Below are 17,952 nucleotides of genomic sequence, written 5' to 3'. Positions count from 1 at the left end.
AGTGAGAAGTGTCTGTGTAAAATTGAAAAATTGATGTACGGATATGGCTAGATCGACTTAGAATGTCGGATTGCCTACCCATTTGACACCTCTGCGGGAGTCCAACAAAAGCGGATTAGAATTAGATATAGCGCAGTGTAATGTAATTTCAAAAGTCAAATTCTTCTTATATAAAAAACTAGCCGAACCGGGCCCGCTCCGCTGCGCCTTCTTTAACTCTCTAATATCGTTTTAGGGTGGAGACACTTCGCCCTGAATGCAGATATCGAATTCTTGCCATTGCAGCCAATGACGCTGAACGCGTTCGAATCCTGGCGAGAACATAAAATGGTATAATCCCAGCTTAATGTTGGCGGCATTTGCAAGGTACAATGCCATGCATGGTCACTTAAAAAAATTTCCCCAAAGAATTGTTGCACTGCGGGACGCCGTTCGGACTTATAAAAAATGGTCCCTTATCATTGAGTTTAAACTTGGATCGGAAAGCACTCATTGATGTGTGAGAATTTGTCCCTTCTCGATTCCTGGTGGTAATGTTCTTCCTTAGGGTAATGTTCTCATTAGGGGAGGGACGGAACCTCAAATATGGATATCAAATTCGTGCTGCAAATCCCTTTAATTTGAGCCCCATATTGCTATGGCCGGTAAATTTGGGGCTGGGTCGGCCACCGGCATTTTGCACTGAAAACAGATATCAAATTCGTTTTTTATTCCCAACCGAAATGAAGTTCAGTTTAGGGTGTGCTTTAGGGCGTACCCCAAAAGACTTGGCTCCAAAAATGGATATCAAATTCGTTTTCTACTCTCAAATACCTTTCATTTGAGTGCTATATTGTCATAATGGGTTAAATAACCCATTTGACGTATCGAGGGAAAAGCTAATTTTATTGTCATATTCGTAATTTACTCCCAAATAACTTTCATTTGAGTCTCATATAGCCATGGTCGGCTAATATGATCATTTGGGGGTGGGCGACCTCCCATTACTTGGACCTAATGTTTTGTGCCATATTTGTAATCTACTGCCGAATGCTTTTCATTTGACTCCCATATTGACATGAACTTCGAATATATCTGTTTAGAGAAGTTTTGGGGTTGGGGGGGGGCCCGCTGGGAACTTGGACCCAAATTTGAATACCATATTCTTTTTCCGGTACCTTTCATTTGTTACCCTTATTGTGCCCATCGGACCACTTTAGGATATGGGTGGCGTTTTTGGGGTAAGGGGGAGGGTCCGCCTCCACCCGATTTCTAAAAATGTATAGCCTGTGTTTTTTTCCAGACAAACGTACACAATCTATGAAAATTTAGTATCATATAGTCATAATGGGTCTAATGGCGTTTTTGAGGGGTGGCGTAACTCCCTATACTTCGATCTGATTTTGTATGCCAGATTCCAAATCTACTCCCGAATATCTTTCATTAGAGCCTCATATTGAAATGAACGTCCAATATGTCTGTTTGGGGAGTTTTGGGGTTGGGGCGGCCCTATGGGTACTAAGACTCAAATTTTAATACCATATTCCATCATCTTTAATACGATCACTCCAATACCTTTCATTTGTGTTTTTGGTATAAGGGGGAGGGTCCGTCCCCTTTCCGATACCGAAATATTATATAGCCTATGTTTCCTTCCAGACCAACCTACACAATATGCGAAAATATCGAGAGAGTCGGTTCTGCCGTTTTTCAGTCTATACAGAATAAACAAACCGTGTCCCATATATCCGTGATTGGCTAATGTGCCCATTTTGGTCGCTTTTGTGGGGGAGGAGTGACACCCTATACTTGGACATGAATTTGTAAGCCGGCTTCGTTAACTGCTTCCGCATACTTCATTTAATACCCATATTGTCCTTATCGGTCCATATAAACCGATCTCCCGATTATGCTTCTTGAGCCCCTACAAGGCGCAATTCTTATCCGAATGGATTGAAATATTACCCACCGACTTCTACTATGGTCTTCAACACTGAATTCACTTATGGTTCGAACCGGACTATAACTTGATATACCTCCAATAGCATAACAATTCTTATCTAATATTCTTTGTTTGCCTATACAGAGATACCGCGCAAAGAACTCGACAAATGCTATCCATGGTGGAGGGTATATAAGATTTGGCCCGGCCGAACTTACCACGCTCTTACTAGTTTTTGGTAAATTTCATAGCAAATACAAATATTGTTTGGGCCAAAAAATTGTTTGCATGTGACATATGAAGCTAAAGAAAACAAATGTCCGAATGTTGGAGCCGGACTTTGCATTTTGAGAATTCGAGGGGTTTTTCCAATTTTTATTCGATATTCGACTTTTAATTTTGTTTCTATGCATTTTTAAACGAGACCTATTTCGTATTTTACAATGTGCATAGTTTGCATTTTGCATTTTTTGGTCAAAAAACGATTTTCATTGATTTGTCTTTATTGAAAAACTTGCTTGAATACCTACATTTTTTTCTTCTTTTTGTGGAAAGGACATATTGTAGATGGGTTTTATTAAGTGAAATTTGAACAAGGTATGGCAACTTAAGCGGGTGCAATATGTACTTCAACTTCAACATTATTGCAAATTTTTGCCCATGAACATTCCACTAAGGAACAGGGGCAAACTACTTACATATCAATGAGTGCAGTCCGATTCAAGTTTAAGCTCAATGATAAGGGGCCTCCTTTTTATAGCCGAGTCCGAACGGCGTGCCGCAGTGCGACACCTCTTTGGAGAGAAGTTTTACACGGTATAGTACCTCACAAATGATACCAGCATTAAGAGGGGAAAACGACCGCTGAAAATTTTTTTCTGATGGTCTCGCCGGGATTCGAACTCAGGCGGTCAGCGTCATAGGGGGACATGCTAACCTCTGCGCTACGGTGGCCTCCCTTAATCTACATTAAGATTTGTGAATATCGGTGCCAGTTTAGTTGAACATTTTTTCTGTGGTTCTCGTACATGGCACCCCATAAAACTACGGTCCTGAGGGTTGCAAATGAAAATTGGCCCACGAACATTCCCTTAAGGAATAGGGAAAAATGAGTGCTGTCTGACTAAGTTTTAGGTCCAATGAGGGGTTAGTAAATAGATATTGCCATAAAAGACAAATCTATAGACTTTTCGAGCCACAGTGATCGAACTCAGTGCATTTTTAATTTCTTTTAATATCCCCTTGGGATCCTTAGCGTGGTCGTAAGAAATGCATATTTTTTGCAAATGGCCAATTTACAACAATTGTTTCGTTGGCCTTTCATAAACTATTTCAAAACACTTCACATACATCAAATCGTTTAGCCTGTGTATACCGGAAACGCATATTCGGCAATGCGCCCATGTCCACAGCTATCCATGTTTGTGTGATGGGTAATTATAATCCCTTGTGTGACGTCACTATTCTTTTAATGAATTTTCTTCAGCTTGAGCTTGTTGTGATAGGTCTGAACTTTGTCACATGTCTGGAACAACTGAACTCACATTTCTTGAAAAACAACAACAACAAAAATATCCTTTAAGGAATCGTTGAACTGCTTTGGGACGACTGACGGCTTTTGCATGGGCTAAGGCACTGAGAGGGGAGCAAAAGTAAGTGTTTTCCGCTAGAGCGCTAATAAAATACTAAATTTAAGAACAATTCAACTCATACAGGAATCGTTCGTTAGTGGCTTTGCTCTGGATATGCGATAGCCAAATGTTGAGCGCCAAGGTGGAGCAGTCCCCAGGCCAAGTCGCCAAGTCCCACAACTACACTACTGTTATGGCTGTGTTCCACCGCAGTATTCTTGGCGACAATCGACAACCCACCACACAAGCCATGTTGTTAAAGGGATCTCCAACAACGTGTTGGTAGTTACATACACATGTAGCAAAGTATGTACATACATATGTGCTTACATACATACATACACATGTATATATACCCAACTTGAGTGTGTGTAGATTTGTTCAACGTTGATGTATGCGAGTGAGTGTGCATGTATTTACCAACGACTGACTAACATGTTGATGAACAAGTTTTCAGTTAGTGCTGTGCTTTTTTGCAATGTAAACTTAACGTAGAATATATGGTTGTGTGTGTATGTGTGTGTGTGTAGGCATAAAGGGAAAGGGGGCCATATGTTGGGCGCCAAATTTAAACCATAAATTGGCACTCATATGTTTAACATAGTACAACACATATAATCAGTGAGATGTTGCATATACTAAGGAGGAGTAAAATTACAAATTAATCTATAAAGTGTTGTCCATGGGTTATAAAAAATAAGAATTCTCTGAAGAAAGGTAATAATTAATTAATATTAGTGTTTAATTCAGTTTAATCTTGGATGAACTTTATCTACTAACAAATCTTAACCTGCACTCAGAAAAATACTTGTCGTAAATATGAGTTGATTATATATCGGCGGTGTCAACAAGACGGTACCACATGCTACACAGCACGCGTTACAACGGACTTATTAAGAGGCGAGTTCGGTGAACATTCAATTTCACTTTCGGGACTGATCAATTGGCTGCCTAGATCGTGCGATTTAACGCCTTTGGACTATTTTTTGGGGGCCTACGCTTTAATTGACGCATTGGAAGGCAACATTGAAGCATTTACTTGTCAAATACCGGCCGAAATGTTGGAAAGAGTATGGCACAATTGGACAAAGCGGATGGACCATTTGAGGCGCAGTCACTGTCAACATTTCAGGAAAAAAATCTTCAAAAAATAAATTATAGGGACCGTACTATAGATTCAAATAAAGATTTCATGCATTTTTCCGAATTTTACGTGTTTTCTTTGAAAAACTTTCCTATAGCGCTTAAATAAAATCACCCTTTATAAACCCATATCGGACCTTGACTTCTTGAGCCATGAAATTTTGCACCATGTGTTTTATTTGGAATCCAACAACTTTGCCAAGTATTGTCCAAATCGGTTCATAACCTGATTTAGCTCCCATATAAACCGATTTCGGCTTCTTGAGTCACTAGAGGGCGCAATTATTATCCGATTTGGCTGAAATTTTGATTTAAGTATGACCTTTAATAAACATCTGTTAAATATGGCCCAAATCGGTCCATAAACTGATAAGCTCCCATATAAACCGATCTCCCGTTTTTATTACTTGAGCCTTTATAGGGAGCAATTCTTATCCAATTTGGTTGAAAATTTGCAAAATAAATTCCACTTTGTCTCCAAGAGTCAAACCAAGTATGAATCAAACCAATCGGTTCATAACATGGTATAGTTCAAATAGCATAGCAATTCTTATCCTTTATCCTTTGTTTGATTGCAAATGCAAATTTTGCCCATGAACATTTCACTAAAGAACAGGGGCAAACTTCTCACATATCAATGAGTGCAGTCCGATTCAAGTTTAGGATCAATGATAGGGGGCCTCCTTTTTATAGTCGAGTCCGAACGGCGTGCCGCAGTGCGACACCTCTTTGGGGAGAAGTTCTACATGGCATAGTGCCTCACAAATGTTAGTAGGGGAAAATCACCGTTGAAATTTTTTTCTGATAGTCTCGCGAGGATTCGAACCCAGGAGTTCAGCGTCATATGCGGTCATGCTAACCTCTGCGCTGCGGTGGCCTCCTCCGATTTCTATGAAACTCACCATTAACGTCGACAGTCATACAAAAATCGCTCATGTACAATCAGTTTACAAATAACCACATCATTGCAATATTGCTCAAAATCGGACGAACATATATATGACAGCTATATCTAAATCTGAACCGATTTCGAGTACAATTCATAGATATTGTGAAAGTGTAAGGTGGAAATCGGTTTAGAGATAGATATATTGTATGAACATATATCCGATTATGAGTAATTTGCAATAATATTTATTTATATTTGTCAACCAATTGTCACGAAAATTGGCATATATACTTCACTAAAAACTGTTGACATTTTTGTTAAATTTTATAGAAATTGGTTCAGATTGATTTTTAACTTCCACATACATATATACATGACCCTATATGAACTTATAGCGCCGTAGTTTATGCGGATACTATAACCCTTCTGAAAAACTCCTTCGAGGTCCATCAAATTTGGTTCAGAATTAGATATAGCTCCCAAAGGGTATTTATAGGGTAGGTGTAGGGTATTATATAATCTGCACCGCCCAAATTTTGTCTTTTCTTACTGGTTTTAATACAGAAACCATCAAATGCAATAAGACACTGAAATGGTTTCCAAAAATCTCACTCCTTAGTATTGTATTTTGAGAAAACTTTTTGTTGATTTTATGAAATTCCCGATTTTCGAGAAGCCAATTTTCCCCCAAAACTAATTCGTTTGTTCACTTTACGCCAATCCAAATTTCATTAGGATACCTCTTTTCTAACTCCAGCTAGAAATTTTCTAAACAGCTGAATTTTCGGATATTTTTCTACACATTCATCGTTAATGGGTTAAGTATTCTTAAAAAAAATTCTTATATAAATGGTTTGTTGAAATTGTTAAAAAAAGGCTTCCAAATGAATTTAACCGTCCCTTCAGTTGCACAACGATAACGATGCATAATTATTACAGCAGATTTTTTTTAAATCAAAATTTTGAGTTTGAGTTTTCAGAACATATTAAACATACTACCATATGCTTTCAGTACACCCTAATAAATCTACTCCAAAACTGTTGTATTACACCGGAAACACTGAAAATATGAATTCCACACTGTTTGGATGTGTGTCTGACTTAGTAAAGGCTTTATGTCCCATTCGGAGCAGGTCGAAATGTACAGAGTCTAAAAAACTTATTGGTGGGTATGCATTAAAAAAATATGACTTACGATTACAAACTTCGGAGAGAGAAAGTAAGAAAATGTTGTATGTGGTCAACTATATGAAACTCTACATAGATTTAGACTTTTCTTAGAATTTAAATTTCGACGTAAACACATGTAGATTTTGTAGAAAATGTTAAAAAAGACAGAACATTAGGTTAGACAAGGAAAAGAATTTCATATGACTAACTTTTCTTTAAAAAAAGTTTTTCGAATCTTGAGTCTTTATAAATCATATATTCGTCGCTTATGCATACATGTTTCTATATAAAAGGAAGTTCCTAGCAAAGATACAGTGTTGAAATGGACCGTTCTTCGCCTTGATCCTTAGTACCTTAAGAAATTAAAGTTTCTAATGGTTCAAGTTATATTGAAAACTAACAACACGATTCCCAGAAACGATGCAACATCATTTTCCGTACGCCAAACCAATAAGGTTAATATTTTATCTCTTTGATCTCATTTCCTTCCACGACAGCTGCTGTATATATCCTGACAAAATATCAAAATCCATTATCATTTAGATGTGAAAGCCATATTGGTTAACCACCAAATGGATTTGGACTTCCTTTGTTATGGAGGGAGCTAATATTTATTTGTTTCGCCTTAACTAAATCAAACTTCAAGCTATTTGTGGGTTGAAGAACCGCAAATAGCTCATTGGAGGAGCTCTATTGACACTAATCCTCGTATCATGAATAGACACGTACGAAAACTTCCACCATTAACTCAGACGGGGACCATGGGGAGAGAGTATATCGTAGTAATGTGCCATGTGTAGTGTAGGGTATAAAAGTCACACTGTTAACAGTGCTCCAACAATAGCAACCACAAGACAGTGAGTGACAATACAAGTGCATATGTAAATTACTATCTACACGCGAAGGTCGGTAATGAGGCATTCCTTTTTTTTTTCTCCTCTTCGTATGAATGATTGGTGCAATGAAATGGGACAGAAGGAGGAGGCGGAGGTAGCACAAGTCGAAATAAACCCAGAAAGATTCTTTATAGATTTCAACTTTATTAGCACTCATACAAATAGGATTACACTCGAAAAAAACTGAAGAAATAAAAACGTGCACCATGAATTCTACTAAAAATTTACACAAAATGAATGAATTTACCCAAACCAGACAAATATTTAAGCTTCCAGGAGCAGTACAAGGCTAATCGGGGGGTTGGTTAATATGGGAGCTATAAGATTGGTCAAGATGCCAAATCGGGTGATAGGTTTATGTGGAAGTTTTTAGATAGCCCAAGATGTCAAATCGGGAATTCGTTTTACAAGAGAGCTATATAAGGTCATAGATCGATACAATCTCTTTAATATCCTGCTGGAAAGGATTATACGAGATGCAGATGAGAATAGATATGGCACCCTAATCACAAGATAACACATGCTACTCGCCTATGCCGACGAAATCGATATCATATTGGGTTGCCCAAAAAGTAATTGCGGATTTTTTAAAAGAAAGTAAATGCATTTTTAATAAAACTTAGAATGAACTTAAATCAAATATACTTTTTTTACACTTTTTTTCTAAAGCAAGCTAAAATGAACAGCTGATAACTGACAGAAGAAAGAATGCAATTACAGAGTCACAAGCTGTGAAAAAATTTGCCAACGCCGACTATATGAAAAATCCGCAATTACTTTTTGGGCAATAGGTTGTTCACCGGAAGTAGTAACTGCTGTCTTTGAAAGAATCGAAAGAGAGTCAGTGAAAATGAGTCTGGCAGTAAATGGAGATAAGACGAAATGGGTGGTTTCAACTCCCAAAAAGCCGTGCACAACCGAGCACATAAAGAAAATGGAGAATGTTGGGAACCACAACTTTGAGATTGTCAGTAACTTTATCTACCTCGGCACCGCCGTAACCGAAACGAATACCACCAGTTTTGAAATAAAGCGAAGAATAATACTGGCAAACAGATGCTAATTTGGATTAGGTAAGCAGTTTAGAAACAAGGCCACCTCTCGACAGACGAAGATTTCACTACACAGGACACTGATACTACCCGTGCTGTTATATGGTTCTGAAGCATGGGTACTTGTGAAAGCAGTTGAGGCAGTGCTTGGAGTATTTGCGAGAAAGATTCTTCGTAAAATATATGGACCAGTTTGCACTAATGGAGAATATAGGCGACGTATGAACCACGAGCTGTATGACGACGATAGCATAATTACACTCATCAAAATACAACGGCTGTGTTGGCTAGGTCATGTTGTTGGAATGGATGAAGAAGCTCCAGCAAAGAAGTCTTTTGAAGGCACACCGTGTTTGCCTTCGGGAAGACAAAAAGCCCAATGAAAGATCAAGTGGTGGGAGACACCTCGAAACTTGGTGTCGTTCGGCTAGTGGGACAAATATTCTGTCATAGCCAATAAAGAAACAAAGACCGATACTTGGCACGAGGGTTGAAAATCGTAGCAGAACACTACGTGCCCAATCTGATAACAATTGCCAATTCTTGAGGTTGAAGAAGTCAATTCGAAGGATCAATTTATATGGGAGCTATATCCAAATCTGAACCATTTGCAATCCCCTATCACCTACACCAATAGGAAGTGACTTTGCAAAATATCGAGTAGCTAGCTTTACGCGTTCGTTGACTAGACTACCATACTCCCATCTTATGGTAGTGGGTATAATAATTAGGGAGATGTTTAAGATTTATATGACTAGTTAGGCACCATAGGTTAGGAGTCGACTAAATTTGTTGACTTCAGACTCCAGCAAAATTTGCCGACCCCGTTGGCTTGGTGAGAAGTTTCCCTGTAGGAAGTCTGGGGTTAAGTGGCCCCAAGTCACCACTTTTGTCTACTATGTATGTGACTTTGTCGCCAAATTGTCTACAATCTTGTATAAATTTCGAAAATTACGGCCTTAATGATTAAAAATGTCTTTATAAAGTCCCTAGTGACATACTGTTGACAATGCCCCGTATATCCCGCAATGTCTCTATATGTTCCCTAATGACATACTATTGACACTGTTCCTATAGACTTATGAATGACAAGCTCATATAAAATGTCTATAGTTCTGGTGACAAAGTCAATGGTAGGTTAGGTCAGGTAAGAGTGGCAGTCCTTTACAGACTCAATTAGACAATTTTAAGTCCATTGTGATAGTACAGCGACAGACCAAGACTTCAACCAATTTTGCACAAATACTTTTTATTAGAGTAGTTCGGTTGGGATTGTAAATGGGCCAAATCTGTCCATGTTTTGATATAGCTGCCATATAAACCGATCTTGGGTCTTGACTTCTTGAGCCTCTAGAGGGCGCAATTCTCGTCCGATTTGGCCGAAATTTTGCACGTGGTGTTTTGGTTTCACTTTCAATAAATGTGCTAAGTATGGTTTAAATCGGTTCATAACGTGGTATAGCTGCCACATAAACCAATCATGGGTCTTGACTTCTTTAGCTTTTCGAGGGCTCAATTCTTATCCTATTTGGCTGCAATTTTGCACGTGGTGTTTTGGTATCACTTCCAAACTGTGTGCTAAGTATGGTTCAAATGGGTTCATAAACTGATATAGCTGCCATATAAACCGATCTTGGATCTTGACTTCATGAGCCGCTAGAGGGCGCAATTGTCATTGGATTTGGCAGAAATTTTACATGACGTGTTTTGTTATAACTGTGCTTATTACGGCGAAAATCGGTGCATAACCTGATATAGCTGCCATATAAACGGATCTTGGATCTTGACTTCTTAAGCCTCTAGAGGGCGCAATTCTCATTACATTTGGCAGAAATTTTGTACAACGGCTTCACCTATGACCTTCAACATACGTGTCCAATATGGTCTGAATCGATCTATAGCTTGATACAGCTCCCATATAAACCGATCTCCCGATTTTGCTTCTTGTGACCCTACAAGGCGCAATTCTTACATGAATGCACAGAATGTTCAGCATTCAATTCGTTCAGCATTCAATTCGTTTATGGTCCGAATCGGACTATAACTTGATATATGTGACCCTACATTGCACAATTCTTACACGAATGCAAAGAATGTTCAGCATTCAATTCGTTTATGGTCCGAATCGGACTATAACTTGATATAGATCCAATTGCATAACAGTTCTTATTCATTATTCTTTGTTTGCCTAAAAAGAGATACCGCCCAAAGTACTCGGCAAATGCTATCCATGGTGGAGGGTATTTAATTTTCGGCTCTGTCGAACTTAGCTCGCTCTTACTTTTAAATTTTATTTGAAATCTTCGCTTTACTAAAATCACTGAACATTTTGAGTCAGGTGAAATTCTTTGCATTTTGTTGTACCAAAACTATACAAGAGGAACAAAGTTTTTAGTTGAGTGATGTTTTTCACATACACATGCATATGTATATACACAAGTTTGTATAAATAACTGTCAGTGTATGTGTGTATGTTAATATTGAAAAGCTAACATTTATTATTTTTATCTAGCTCTATACGTTTGTAGGATATGATAGATACATGTGTATGGCATAATGTATGCCATATGTGTATGCATACACAAACACATTGGTTAACCCCATTTTGCTGTTGTTGTTTTGTTTTTGTTTTTTTCCCCCAGTGAACAATGAACAACGAACGGGTCAGTATTATTTGGTATTTGTATCCTAACCACCCCGTTTGCTTTTGCTATACTGCTCCTTTTCTTGGCAGCTAGTTGGCGAAATCGTTTTTCGCTATATCGAGAGTCAAGTGCCATTTGGATTTTTGCCATCGAATTGGTAATTTTTAGAAAATTTGTTACATTGAACTTGAATTGGTATTGACGTTTCCAGGACGACGTCTTTCAAGTGTAAATGTAAGGAACCTGTTTTTTTTTTGTTCTCAATGAATCGCAGACGATTTTTAAAATACACGACAGCTACCAAGGTGGAAGGTTTAATAAAAAAAAAAAATAACAAGAAAATCAATACAAATTTCCGGGGCTTTAAAGCAAAAATAAGGAAAGACAGCGTTTAAAACAAAACAAAATTTTTATCATTTTCCAGGTCTCAACTCAGACATGATGGCGAGAAGCCTACATTAAAAGAGAAATGTATTCCCGCGGTTCCTTAATGGAATGCTCATGAGGAAATTTGTAATTTAAAGTGGACATACCTGAAGCGCAGAACCTGAAAAGGATAATAAAATATTTTTAAAATTTATTTAAATAACAATTCATATATATTTATTATGCAAGCAAATCCAATTTAAAAATAAGGATTACATGCAGAAGAGTAGAAGTGCTACGATACGCTACAGTATTAGCAAATAAAAAGAAAAGCTTTCGGTCAGGCCGAATCTTATTGACCCTTTTATTACCCTTTGCCCGGTATCTTTTTTTTGGGCCAACAAAGGATAAAAGAAAATAATTGCTATGCTATTTGGAGCTATATCAAGTTATGTTTCGATTCGGACCATAATCGAATTATATGGACCATAATTATTTATGTAGACAGTAAGGCGGCGCTCAAGGCCTTGGGGTCGAGATGCGTAGCGAACTATTTGGAATCCCTGGATAATTCCGGGCCCACGATGTGACGCTGATATGCGTTCCTAAACATGGGGGGATTCCAGGGAATGAGAGGGCGGACGAGTGTGTCAGGAGGGTTTCGTCTGCGCCGGACGGACCAGTCATCGGTCTTGCCTATGTGCCATTTGTAGAGCTACTGAACACAGTAGATGGTTGTCGGACTGCGAACCGCACAATGACTTGTTTAGGAGTTGCCTCGATGAGGAGGAGACTATTGAGCACTTGTTGTGCTCCTGTCCAAGAATCCGTTTCTTCTGTGATCTGGGTGAACTGACAAACGTACCTCTGGTATCTCTCCTGAGGTTCCGAGGGGGGGTTACCACAAGCTCCGGCGTAGGCAGATCCGTGCTAGCGTAGGGACGGGCTTCACCCCCCGCTCGGGTTTCTCAACTCCTCCTGTCATTTTCGTGTATAACCTCTAATACAAGGTCTCACATTTTCTTTTTTTTTTCCTTTCTCTCTGTAGGGTACCACAATGGGCCAAACTGGCCTCCAAGTGAACTAAACTTTGGTGGGCGACCCATTCAACCTAACCTATAACCTAATTAAATCTTGGAAACCATTGTAGAAGTCATTGTACACAATTATAGCCAATTCGAATAAGAAATGCGTCCATTAGAAGCTCAAGAAGTAAAATATTGCGATCGATTTATATGGGAGCTGTATCAGGCTATAGACGAATTATGACTATAATTGACACGTATATTAAAGGTCATGGAAGAAGCCGTTGTACAAAATTTCTGCCAAATCGGATAATAATTGCGCCCTCCAGAGGCTCAGCAAGTCAAGACCCCAGATCGGTTATATATGACAGCTATATCAGGTTATGGATCGATTTCAACCATACTAAGCACAATTGTAGGAAGTCATAACAAAACACGTCATGCTGAATTTCAACCAAATCGGATAAGAATTGCGCCCTCTAGTGGTTCAAGAAGTTAAGATGCAAGATCGGTTTATATGGCAGCTATATCAAATACTTTTTATTAGTGTAGGTCGTTGGGGATTGCAAATGGGCCATATCGGTTCAGATTTAGATATATCTCCCATATAAACCGATCTCTCGATTTGACTTCTTTAGCCCTTACAATTCACTATTTTTGTCCGGTTTGGCTGAAATTTTGCACATAGTCTTCTGTTATGACTTCCAACAACAGTGCCAAGTAAGGTCCAAATCGATCCATAACCTGATATAGCTCTCATTTAAACCGATTTTCCGATTTAACTTCTTGAGGCTTTACAAGCCGCAATTTTTGTCCGATTTGGCTGAAGTTTTGCAGGTAGTGTTCTGTTATGACTTCCAACAACTGTACCTAGTACGGTCCGACTCGGTGAAGTACCTGAAATAGGTCCCCGATTAGACTTATTGAGTCCGATCTCTCGATTAGACTTATTGAGTCCTTACAAACTGTAATTTTTGTCCGATTTGGCTGGAATTCTGCATGGGCTGTTTATCCGTCTGTTTATATGACAGCTATATCAGGTTATGAACCGATTTGAACCTTATTTAGCACATTTGTTGGATATCATAACAAAATACTACGTGCCAAAATTCATTCAAATTGGATAAGAATTGCGCCCTCTAGAGGCTCAAGAAGTCAAGACCCAAGATCGGTTTATATGACAGCTATATAAGGTTATGGACCGATTTGAACCATACTTGGCACAGTTGTTGGATATTGTAACAAAACACGTCGTGCAAAATTTCATTCCAATGGGATACGAATTGCGCACTCTACAGGCTCAAGAAGTCAAGACCCAAGATCGGTTTATATGGCAGCTATATCAGGTTATAAACCGATTTGAACCATACTTGGCACAGTTGTTGGATATCATAACAAAACACGTCGTGCAAAATTTCATCCCAATCGGATAAGAATTGCGCACTCTAGAGGCTCAAGAAGTCAAGACCCAAGATCGGTTTATATGGCAGCTATATCAAAACATGGACCGATATAACCCATTTACAATACTAACCTACCTACACTAATAAGAAGTATTTGTGCAAAATTTCAAGCGGCTAGCTTTACTCTTCGGAATTTAGCGTGCTTTCGACAGACAGACGGACGGACGGACAGAAGGACGGACATGGCTAGATCGACATAAAATGTCACGACGATCAAGAATATATATACTTTATGGGGTCTCAGACGAATATTTCGAGTAGTTACAATCAGAATGACGAAATTAGTATACCCCCCATCTTATGGTGGAGGGTATAAAAAGCCGCAACTTTTGTCGGATTTGGCTGAAATTTTGCAGGTGGTGTTTTGTTTTGACTCCCAACAACGGTGCCAAGTACAGTCTAAATCGGTCTATAACCTGATATAGCTCCCATATAAATCGATCTCCCGTTTCGACTTCTTGAGCCCCTACAAGCCGCAATTTTTGTCCGATTTGGCTGAAAATTTGCATGTAGTGTTTTGTTATGACTTCCAACATATGTGTTGAGTATGGTCCGAATCGGTTTATAGCGCGATATAGCTCCCATATAAACAGATATCCCGATATGATTTTTTGAGCCCCTGGAAGCCGCAATATTTGTTCGATTTGGCTGAAATTTTACATGCGGTGGTGTATTATGACTTCCAACAACTGTGCCAAATCGGTCCAAGTCTATAACCTGATATAGCTCCCATGTAAACCGGTCTCTCGATCATCCTTGTTTAGTTCCTAGAAGATTACATTTTTGTTAGATTGACAGTTTGGTACGTAGAATAAAATTATGCTCTTCAACTAAATTTATTTTTTGTAATTTTTTAGCAGATTCCATGGTGGTGGGTTCCCAATGATTCGGTCCGGCCAAACTTAGCACGCTCTATCTTGTTATTTAATAGATATTGTAGATTTAATATTTAAAGTTTAATATTTTTAATTATATTTTGATTTTTTTTTTTTAAATATATAATTTTTCAGACTAAATGTGTTTTATTATATTTTAATTTTTTGAGCTATGTGATTTTAAATTATAAATCTGTACAAATCTTTACAAAGTTACACTGTAGAATCCAACACTGTCATTTATAGGAGGAGGCGTGTTGGCATGGCAATTAGAAATCAAATGAAAAGAGATTTGCAAACAGAAATTAAATTCAAATTTAACGGAAATGTGTTCAAATGATTGTAGTAATTCCATAGAATCAGATATTCAATGGCATTGCCAGCAAGAAAAATCGAAACCAGCTGATACGATATTTGCATTGTTGTATCGTGTGTTTTAGTGCCAAGCGTTATCAACGGGGATGGAAAAGCGGATTTGTACGAAAATTAATTGAAAAATGTGTACAAGGGGGACTTTTAAAAGTGCAAATGAATTATTTAAAACATTGCGATTTTCTTATACAGTTAAAACTGAGTTTAAATTGGTTATTTGTATACATCGATATTTATTATATATTTTATAATTAAAAAGGGGGACTTTTAAAAGTGCAAATGAATTATTTAAAACATTGCGATTTTCTTATACAGTTAAAACTGAGTTTAATTTGGTTATTTGTATACATCGATATTTATTATATATTTTATAATTAAAAATTATAATAACAAAAAAATAAATACAAAATATGAATTTTAAAGTTTCTTTCTATATTTTAAATTCTTTGTAATATAAATAATTTTTTTAACTTTCTTCTCCTTTCTCTTTACGCAAAGAAATTTAAATTTCATATACATATATATGATTTCATTTCATATATAATATATATGATTTCATATACCAGCCATAACAGGCAAACATAAGATACATAATTAATTTTTTTTTTATTAAATTTGGAAAAGTATTAAAAAATGTCTATATATTTTCTTTGTCCAAATTATTATTTAAAATTTTACATTAAGCTTAAGTTTACAAAATGATTTTTCGAATTTCTTTGTAAATAGTTTTATATTCTTTTTTATTACATTTTTGAAAAATATATTTTAAAATTTTTCAATTGTTTACAATTTTATTTTTTATTATAATTTTTGATTTGCGAAACTTTTATTTTCAATATTTTATTAGTGGTAACAAAAAATTTCTACATATTTTATTTTCTATTTTTATTTTTTTTTTTAATTTTAAAAATTCAAAATAAATAATTTTAAATTCTTTTTCATTTTTCCCTTTTTCTTTTCATATTTTGTGTTTTATCATTTTAAATCAAGTTTTCTTTTAATAATTTTATAAAAACAATAAAAAATACTACCTACATATAAAATTTTTTAATTAATTTGTCTTACAATTTTGTATTTCTCTGCCGTTTTCAAAAATCTCTCTCTATCATAGCTTAGTACTACTTAGCACACCACCCATTGTTCTCTCATCACTGGCAGTCTCAGTGGTTGTTTTTTCTTTTCCTGTTCTCCAACAAATCGAGTCAGAATGTTAACGACTGTTACGATAGACGCGTCGCGCGCACGCTTCTCTGTTTTCTGTTTGGCCGTTTGTTGCGACAAAGTGAAAAAGTAAACCAGTAACCACCAGACTACCAGACTTGTTGGGAAAACATTAAAATTTTGTGAAATAAATTGGCGGCGGAAAGAAACAACACACAGTAAATATTTTGCAACTCCATAGGGCAGTCGGGACCAAATTGAACGCCAGTGTATAACGACGATTTAAAGAAAACAAGAAGAAGAATTGAAATAAAAAAAAAAAAAACAAAACAACAAAGCAAAAGCCCCATTCGAATTGTTTGATGTGAAGATATCGGTATTTTGTGGTGCTGTTTCATTGGAATTCCAACTTGTGTTTGCTTTAAGTTTGCCTTGAAGGATTCGCCCCCCTTTAACTCACACTCACAACCCTAACCCCACCGAAGCAAACAAAACGACCATCCTCTATTTCAAAGAGCAAAAAAAGAAAAAAATACTTCAAAGTGCACTGAACACCTAAAACGGCTTCATGTGAAAGCGCCCTTCTCCCACATTTTTTTTGTTTTTGCCATTGAAACTCTAAAGCGCAGTATTGTTGTTGTTGTTTCTTGGTTTAAGTGCTTTCATGATACTCTGGAAGCTGTAAGGGAATATCGAAAAGAAGGAAAACCAACAGCAGCAGCATCAGCATTAGCAGAATAAAAAAAAAGAGAAGTGAAGTGAAAAACGCCGTCAGTCATTGTGCTTTTGTGATAAGTTGTGTGGAAAATTGCAGAGCAAATTGCATAGACGTCGCTATTTGTCGAGTGGTCTTTGCACCCACAAACTCTTGTATCGAGGAATTATCGGGAAAAAGTGCTTCGAAAAGTTCCAAGAGCTAGTGACCAAGAGTAAAAGAAAAAAAATCACACATTTGCCTTGCATTGCATTTCTTTAAGCCTCAGCCAAGTTGATGCTCATCATACATTAAACGAGAAGAAATCCTACTGAATCATCACCATCATCAGCTGTGGGATCAGCACCCAAACCTCGACAAATCCAAATTGTGAATGTAAGTATTTGAAATATGTATCCCAGTATGAATCTACAACGTGTCTATCGATGTACTCTTTGCACACAGTGATATGCACACAGTTGTGGGCAAATGCTTGGGTGTGCGTGTGTGTGTGTGTATCATTGAATCCTGGTATCCTTCATATGCCACTGCAGTGATTGTGTCAACTGCATAATTTTGCAATTGAATCGGGCAAAGGCGTGCGTGTATTTTGTGAGACACAAATGCGTCTGAGGCCAGGGCAGCTACT

General features: G+C 37.3%; 2 protein-coding genes across 4 annotated transcripts in view; one reads left to right on the top strand and one right to left on the bottom strand.

The window, feature by feature from the left end:
- LOC106082354 (fas apoptotic inhibitory molecule 1) overlaps positions 1 to 17,952 on the bottom strand; it is an 82,501-nt gene that overhangs the window by 6,156 nt on the left and 58,393 nt on the right. Inside the window, exon 2 of one of the 3 annotated variants that reach the window (XM_013244810.2) lies at positions 11,881 to 11,894. The gene's annotated coding sequence lies outside the window, so the exon portion shown is untranslated. Of the gene's footprint in view, positions 1 to 3,271; positions 3,333 to 3,465; positions 3,588 to 11,880; positions 11,895 to 17,952 lie in introns of those variants that run through there. The other 2 variants (XM_013244809.2, XM_013244812.2) reach the window with 2 other exon arrangements.
- LOC106082353 (protein unzipped) overlaps positions 16,654 to 17,952 on the top strand; it is a 43,770-nt gene continuing 42,471 nt past the window's right edge. The window contains exon 1 of the mRNA XM_013244807.2: positions 16,654 to 17,699. The gene's annotated coding sequence lies outside the window, so the exon portion shown is untranslated. The remainder of the gene's footprint in view (positions 17,700 to 17,952) is intronic.

This window comes from Stomoxys calcitrans, chromosome 5, assembly GCF_963082655.1.
Source record: "Stomoxys calcitrans chromosome 5, idStoCalc2.1, whole genome shotgun sequence".
Taxonomy (NCBI): domain Eukaryota; kingdom Metazoa; phylum Arthropoda; class Insecta; order Diptera; family Muscidae; genus Stomoxys; species Stomoxys calcitrans.
This window is presented reverse-complemented; position numbering and strand designations above follow the sequence as displayed.